Source organism: Lagopus muta, chromosome 10, assembly GCF_023343835.1.
Source record: "Lagopus muta isolate bLagMut1 chromosome 10, bLagMut1 primary, whole genome shotgun sequence".
NCBI classification, from domain to species: Eukaryota; Metazoa; Chordata; class Aves; order Galliformes; family Phasianidae; genus Lagopus; species Lagopus muta.
In genome coordinates this window covers 8,203,084-8,211,560 of record NC_064442.1, presented here as the reverse complement: position 1 = coordinate 8,211,560, position 8,477 = coordinate 8,203,084, and the positions used below count along the sequence as shown (strand labels likewise).

Genomic DNA, 8,477 nt, shown 5'->3' with positions numbered 1-8,477 from the left:
TTGATGGATTTTAACTTCAGCAGCTTCCAGTGTTACTGTCCTTCTATCATTCAGAAGCCCCCAAAAAATCGCAGCCGGAGTCTCCAAGCTGGTCACTGGAGTTAAACTGCTCCACAAAGCCATAAGCCATGCAGATCTGTCAAAATCACTGCTTAAGGCCAGGGTCAGCAACGTCGACTAGCCAAAATGTATTTATACACACATCCACATGCTTTTCAATGCACTGGAGTCAGATATGTATCAATTCCCAGTATGTGTCTGATTCCTATATTATAAAATCAAGTGGGTTTTGTCAGCAGTTTGTCAAATCAAACACTGATGGTTTTTCACCCCAAGCAGAGCAGGAGCAAAGCAGCGCTGTGAGAAAAATGTGTGATTTATTGTTATAAAAGATGTTGCTCTGAAGAATATTTATGATTTAAATGAGATCATGTGTTGTTTTTTTTTTCCCCTCGGTAATGGAATAATAAGAAAGTTTTGAATGGATCCAATTCTAGTTATTGTGAATACCCATCTTGACTTTCTTTGTGGTATTCAAAATGGTGAATTATGGGTCTGATTTAGAAGAATAACATGAGCTATTCTGGGACCATAGTCTCCAAATTCTCCCCCTTTGGGTGTAAAGCAGGCAAAGTGTCTGGATTTGCTGAATAATAAGTTGATGCCAGTAGATAACTGTTGGGAACTATTTTGACTGCAGCCAACAAATATATCTCATCACTATGGCTGCAAAAACAAACACCCACCAAAGAACTGTATCCGACACAGAGAAAAGAATGAAGGGAAACAGAATAATTTGCAGGCTGGATTAAATTCTTCATGTTCCCTCACACAGATCAGTAGTTAAAATGGGGTGAACTCTGATTCTGGTGCAGATACACTGCTGGAGATTCTGCCACTCTGACAGCGGCAATCGAACATTGCTTTAATACAGAAACATGCCTTCTATTCAAAAATATTCCATCCCATAATTTTGATTATGGAACAGGTTTGAAATCAAGGGTATGGTTTTGCTTTTAAGTGTTGAGTTCAAATTGATTTTTTTAAATGTTTTCTTTTCTTGCCCTTCTGTTTTGTTTGTAGCTACAGGAAACAGAACTTCCCCAATGTTCTCTTAAGAATTCTGCCTATTTAAGTGGAATGGGACCAATCTATACTTAAGCAAATATTCCAGTACTAGCAAAAATGTAGTTTCCTGTAGTTTCCTGTAAAATGCATTCATATATTTTAATTCATATATTTTAAAGCTTGTAATTACGAAAAAAAAGAAAAAAGAAAAAGGAAAAAAAAAAGAGTTCTGCATCCAGGGCTATATCAATAAAAGGAATATATAAGGCAGCATATGCCTTAGTAAGGGGGGGGCCCAGCTCACACTGGGATAGCTGCTGCCCTTCCTCACTGATGTGCCATTTATCCACTTATGCAGCAGCTGCTGAAACATCAGCATTTACAGCCAGATTGAACACGAGTTTGATGCTATTTGGTCTGAGCATAGTTGGTTGTAAATAGCCATTCAGCATCCTTTCTGCCAGGACCTGAGCAGCAGGGGAAACCTGGAGAGAGGAGAGGCCAGAAGAAGAAATAGAGAACCCATCCCAAAATAAGCCTGCAGATTTCACAGGTTCGTGCTGTAAGAAGAAGATGATAACGATCAAAACAAACAAGAAAGCTAAAACTCCAGCTTAGAGCCTCAGTTCTCCAAACTCTTACCAGATGCTTTTCTGCTCAGGGAAGCCCTGCTCACTTTGCTGGGAGTTATTCCTGAAGACAAGCTGTACCAGCAGTCATGTCCTTCCTGCTCTTTCTCTGGAAAGATCCAGTTCCTCGTAATCATTCTGAATCACAGCACACAGCCACGGGACGTGCATCCCATCCTCTGCTGAGATGTAATGATGAAATACATATAAAACTTCAAAATAATGGATAAATTCTTCCTTCAGAATAACGTGAGTATTCCTTTGTCATACCCTGTCATTTCTTTATAGAAAGAGGTTCAGGAAAAATGAAAGATGTGAATCCCTATCGTTAGGAGAGCTGACTGCAATAAATGTGCTTGATAATGTGCTTACTATTCCAGACCATATGCCATCCAAAGAAAAGCACTGTCTTCCAGCGCTTACACTCAAACAAATGAAATGTGTGTGCTTACAGTGGTACAGCAGAACTAAATAATACACTGATGCACTTACAAAATCTTTCTGACAACAGCTTTTTAAACATTAGAGTTTTGTATTTATATTGCAGTTTATGGATAGCCATAAACATTACAGAAAACATTTCCTAGCTGTGATAGGACTGAGGATCTAAATCTACCTCACCTCTTTTAATTTATTTTGCACCATAAATGATGTTGAAATATACTGAATTTAACAACTTTCAAATCATTTCTGTACTTTGCTTGTGTATTTTAGAAAAGTAAATCGTATAAATGCACTTCCCTCAGTCAGAAGTAAGCGTGACATCATATAAAGGGAATGTACACAACACCAAAAGTGTCCTGCTGGTTTGTGTTAGCTTCCCTGGTCAGATCCATCCTGCGTAGCTCTAGTTAAGCTTTACCGGTTTGAAAATAGAGATATGTGTTTGAACAAAGAGGGAACAAAGGGTTCACTGCGGGGAGAAGCTTCCCTGCACCCAGCAAACATGGAGCAAAGCTGATAGGAACATTTCAAAGGTGAGTGCACACAAATTGATCCATGGTCTTTTGGTAGAAATTTAACCTCTCCTCCTCAAAACTGCCATGCTCAGGAAAAGAAAGAGAGAGAAGAGAGATGAAAATTCTTACAGAGAGCTTTAATTTTTTTCTCCTTCATCCAGATAAATATTCACATATTTCCCCAAACAGATGGGTAAAATGACCTGGGACTTAAGGAGAAGGCAGGTCCTTAGGCAGTGAGGGGAACAGAAGTGTTACCACATGTTTAAAACAAACGGCACATCATGGTGGGTCAGGCTGAGTAATGGAGGCCTTCCTCAAGGTTTGTTTCTTGGGGTCTTTGCTGGGGTTTTTCACTGAGGTGAGCGATGAAAACACGTATTTCTTCTTCTTAGTTGGAAGAAGTTCATATTTGAAAATGGACTTAAGAATAACTCTGAGAAGACAACACCACTATAATGCACACTCATTTCATGTGCATATTTCTTATCTCTACGTTAGCCAGTTAAACTGAGCTGATGCCCAGTTGTTGGTGGCAATACAGGCAGCAGTATCATTGTAGTTCATCAATGGCTTCTTAGAAAATTGAGGTGCTAATTAAGATAAGAGAACAGGAGAAAAAAAAAAGAAAAACAAACCACTTGCATTTGAACTGTGTATTTACTGAAAGATCACAGCCCACTAGTAGGAGGTATATTGAGCAGATGAGTTGGCAGAGCCACACAGACAGCTGGTTTTGTCTGGCATACAGGTGTTTAACTTGGCTGCTTACAGATGAGCCGCTACATGCCAGAATCAGTGAGGGATCACCTCGTTTAAGAAAAGGTAGCTCTTGTCCATCCCCATAGCAAGTTCAGTGAATGAGCCAAAGTGGCTATTTTATTTCCTCCCCACTCATCTCTGTCATGGTTCAAAAACCCCACTCTTCTTCTGCAACAGTTGAGTTTAGATGAGAGAAAAAATAGTCACTGTAGGTATTGGATTGTGGTTTTGCCTTTTCTCATGGTAGGTGTAGCAAGAACACACGTTGCTGGTGCTCAGTAATCATTTTTTGGCTCACAAGCTATTGTTCATATTTTGTTATTCTTCAGAAGATGGCTGGATCATTTTCAATAGATAGCCGAGCTCTGTGTGCCTTTATTTGAAAGAATGTTTTTCAGTAGTTCCAAGATGAGATAGTATTTGAATGTAAGTATGTTGGGATTTAGTCTGAAACTTTTGGGTTTTGTCCAAAACTTAAGAGCACAGAAATAGCTGTATAACATCAGCAAAGACAGTCTGCTGTTTTTTAAATTGTAGTGAGACATAAAGCAAATGTGCTTTATATGCTGTTGATAGGTGCCATCTGAGAATCTCCAATAGCAGTTTTAGATACACATGGTTAATGAAATGCTCTCTATTGGAATTCAGATCGTCAAATCCAAACCTGGTGTAAATAGGTTAAAGAAACTTGCCCAGAACATAATATTGTCATTGGTGTACTTTTCCTTTTTATAGTCTGTGTGTTTGCAGCTCTAGTGATCTGAAATGGCTCTTGAAGCCAAAGTTCTCCTGTCTGGTATTCCAGCCTACTACCCTGTCAACAGCACTCACTTGATGCCTTTTACGGCGCCTGTCTTTCCTGTATGGAATCAGTTTTGTGAGGAAGAGATGGAGCAACCTCTCTTGAATTCAGATTTGTGGCTACCATAAAAAAATTACAGTGAAATTTTAATAAACTCTTTCATTATTATTTTTACCCATTATGTTTAGAACTTAATATTCTGCTCTTGCTCTTCTTTTCACTTTAAGTAATAAACACTCAAAATGCTGTTAAAATGCTCTTCCTGATATGGTGCTCTGTGAATGCAAGTTGTGCAGTCAATTTCCTGAACAGTGATTTTAAGATGTTAATTCCTATCCCTGGAATACAGTTGATCTGAAGAGCTTCTTACAGGCACCTGTATTTTGTGTTAAAGATGCCCATGCTATGAAGTGTCAGCTTTTTTTAGCAACAATTTTTGTTAGCGTGTTATTGCAGCAGAAGCTATATTCAGTTAACAGGTAGCCCCTAATATAGAAATATTTGTATTTTTGTGCACATTAATAAATGCATAAGTAAACATTCTGTATAGACATAGAATGTTAATTCTGCAGTAAAGTTACCAGACATCACAACTTACAATAAAACTACTGGACCACAGTGACAGCCATTCTCTGTTTCCAAGTGTACATGTGTTTTTGTTAAGGAAGGTGTCAGATAAGTGCAGAAAAAGGAATGTGTTTATATTTGGGATGAGCAATCCTGTTATGCTATTTCCAAGTCTGCGTTAACGCTGCATGTTTTCATTGCGTTCCAGAGATGGCAAAAAAAAAAAAAAAAAAAGGAAAAAAAATCAATGAAATTGCAGACAAAGCCAAGTAAGAGAGGGATAAAAAATGAATCAAGAGAAGCCTGTGTGTAAAGAAGCGAAGTGGGAAAATGAATATTTTAATCCAAGTAAGTGTCTATGCCAGTCTAGTTTTTAGAGGCTGCTCTGTTTCAATGAAAGTTCAGTTAGTAGAAAACCAGCGTTGTTAAAAGTACGAAAAGGGAGTTGCTCTTTGAAAGAAACACGAACTTAACTGATGGAAGAAACAGGTCCATGAACCGTAGCAAGTTTTACGAACACTAAATATAGTTCAAGAGGTTTGAATTGCTCTTTTAACTCTTGCAAATCTTGGTGTCTGCTGTATGTTTGTGAATTCCTGACAGTTCTCCAAATGTAAAATGTGTAACGCGGTGGATTGGTCCTAAAGCTGCAATGCTGGGTTTTGTTGTTGTTTCTTATTCCTTTTGAGGTGTTCTGCACTCTCATATTCCTTTCCATATGATATGGAAAGCCCTACCTCTTAATGATGTCTCAAGAAACGAGGCATCTTTTGATGCCACAGTCCAGTAGCATCATCCTATTCAGCAGTGACACATCTGGGGCATTTCAGCGTCTGCCATTATAACAGACATGCAGCTTTAGATGAAATACAATGGTTTGGTTGTGTTTTAGACATCCCCAGTGCTTTGAGTTAATCAGTGTGCTTATACGATATGCTTGGATACAGTGATGTTGTAACTGCTTTTTTATAGGTGTGGTAGGTGTGAAGCTATAAGGTAGGAGCCTATGAATCCAGACCAGTCATTGGAATACCATATGGAGCCTGGCAGTGATATTGCACAGATCAGTGCTTTTGTACGGATGTATTGATTTGTATTTAGAAATTTGGAAAAATGACAGAGTGGCTCTGAATTAAGGATCTTCCAGCTAAGCCGTGCTGAGGGACTTAGGGCAGGGGCTCAAATGAATAAAGGGGTAATTGCCATGTGAAGACAAATTGTAAAATGATCAGTACCTTCTTTTCATAGATGGCCATGAAGACTTATCTCAGTGAAGCCCCTCAGAAGTCCAGCATGTTGGTAAGGCATTGGCACGAGCTGCCCAGATGGTGGTCCCTGGAGGTATTCAAGGACCGTGGGGATGTGGCACTGAGGGGCATGGTTAATGGGCATGGTGGAGGTGGGCTGATGGTTGGACTAAATAATCTTTGTGGTCTTTTCAAGCCTCAATGATTTTATGATTCTAAAATGAACCTCTGAGAGGGCAAGGAGACCAGCTCCCCCGCAGCCCAGCAACTTCAAGAGTCTGCCCCAGCCAGAGCTTGTGCTCATTCTGAGGTAAATCATAAAAGTTTGCTTCTGAACAGTCATTCTGTTGAGTGTGTCTAAATCAGCTTTTGCAATCACGTCAGTTCACAAGCTGACAGCTTAACTTAAAACACAGAGTACAAGCTCCACTGTCCTCAGTGCCATGAGACTGCCCTGAAGACGTGGAGCCTGCTCCAGCCCTCCCTCCCCAGGGTACCACAGCTCCCCACAGACCCCTGGTTGGTGGCTGAGTGCCACAAGTTACACTTCTGAATGTGTCATTACTGCCGTGTTACTGCAGTGACTGATTTATTATGCAAGTCTGCGGTTATACTGTAATCAAAAATCCGTGTGGCTTAAGGGAGAGGGGATAGGATAACCAACGTTAGCAGGGAGTGGGTTTGGACTCTGTAGGTGTTGAGTTGTCACCAGAAATATTCAGCTTCCCTTTAATATACTGCACAGTGCATTACCTTCTTCTGAATTAAAAAAAAAGCAAACCCTGATAACGAATTAAAAGACCTTGTCATATATTAAAGAAACTTAGAAGACTGAAAACAGGGGGAACAAAGGGGTAGTCAATATAGAATGTGATATCTCAAACAAGAGCCAAGTTAAGAAATGATTGGGTGTTTACTGGCCAAAGAAAACAAATCTCTGTTAGGCCTACCCTGCCCTCCTAAGGCTCATATACCAACATATGGGAGCTCTATGGTGGAAGTTTACGTTTAATTCTGTTTTATTTTACTTGGCAATTGTATTCCTCCAACATTATTGTTTTTCAGCACTCAGTATTTTTAATGCTGCATCTCAACAGAAGATATAAGACCCCAGTCAATCAGTCCTGCAAAAAAATTTTAAAAAAATTTTATATATATATATATATGTATATGTATATATATATATAAATGTCCCTGTCATGACATGAAGCATAATTTCCAGGGAATGACCTAGAGGAAAATCTTCATTTTAGCCATGAAGAACCAACTTCATGCCTCTACAGTAGATATATGAGAAATGTACCAAATATCAGTCATCAGCAGACTGCTACAACTATGATCTCTATTCCTGATTTTGAATCTATTGACAAATGAACTTGTGCTAATACTGCATTTTTGTCATTGTACACGTGTTTGCCACCCAGTGTTCTGGGCCAGCATTAAGACAGATGTGGTACTGAGAACCAAAGACTGACTTTACCTGAAGGAAGGGATGCTGACAGAAGGTGAGGAGGAGCACGTTTTCACCAAAAGGCTGAACTCCCATCAGTTCAGGATTCTTCGTTCATACCTCATCATGTAGAAAGATGTCAAAAATGGCAGAAACTATAGATGATGGTCAGTGGAGTCAATGATAAATTGCAGGAAGAATTGAAGTGTCTAGAGAAAATCCAGGAGCATTGAGAATGTTACTGTTTCTGGAGATCTAACACTGAACATCAATGTGTCCAGTGCCAACCTGTTGGAATAAAACAGAAGTGTCAGGGAAGAGTAAGAAGAGTAGGAACATATGATATTTCTGTCATGTAGACTTCTGTGTTCCAGCTATTTTTAGTTTATGGAATTTTGTGAATTTCTTGATATTTGTCTGTATAGCAGCCACTAAGGATCACTTTTCCATGTCCTTATTCAGATTTGTCACAAACATGCATAAATTTCTTGCATCTATTGTATCCATTTTTCAGTTTCACTATTACCTGTGGCATGCAGAAAATCTACACTGGTTTGAACCTGGCTCTCTGTATCTTTGTCTGTTTGTGTCTGGTTCTTGTGCTGAAAGAAGCAGCAGTCAGTCTGTAAGCCCTTTATGTCTTTAAGAATTTTGCAGCCTTCCCCTCTTTATCCAGCATGAAGATTCTGAGCCCACCTAATAATTTTTTTGTATGAAAGCCCTTCTGAACTTTAATCATCTTTGTTACCTTTCTCAGAACAACTGCCCGATCTTATGATGAGGGCATGGGAACTGCACACATCATGTAGGGTGTGGGTTAGTAGTGGATTTATATGGTGGCAAGAAGATTTCCTGTTTTGTTCTCTATTCTGTCCTGATTCCTCTTTCTTATGCTTTTTAAAGTATATTTATTCTAAGAGATGTGTTGTGGGTTTTCCAAACAATTAAGTGAGAAAAGCAGTGAGTATTTTGGACCTAATTTGAATGGGTCAG

At 39.2% G+C, this 8,477-nt stretch overlaps 1 long non-coding RNA gene across 3 annotated transcripts in view; it reads left to right on the top strand.

The window, feature by feature from the left end:
* Nucleotides 1-1,730: 1,730 nt before the first annotated feature.
* Nucleotides 1,731-8,477, top strand: part of LOC125698278 (uncharacterized) — a 30,999-nt gene continuing 24,252 nt past the window's right edge. For 2 of the 3 annotated variants that reach the window (XR_007379151.1, XR_007379148.1), the window contains exons 1-3: nucleotides 5,025-5,135; nucleotides 6,036-6,086; nucleotides 6,231-6,344. This is a non-coding gene — a long non-coding RNA (uncharacterized LOC125698278). Of the gene's footprint in view, nucleotides 1,947-5,024; nucleotides 5,136-6,035; nucleotides 6,087-6,230; nucleotides 6,345-8,477 lie in introns of those variants that run through there. The other variant, XR_007379149.1, reaches the window with a different exon arrangement.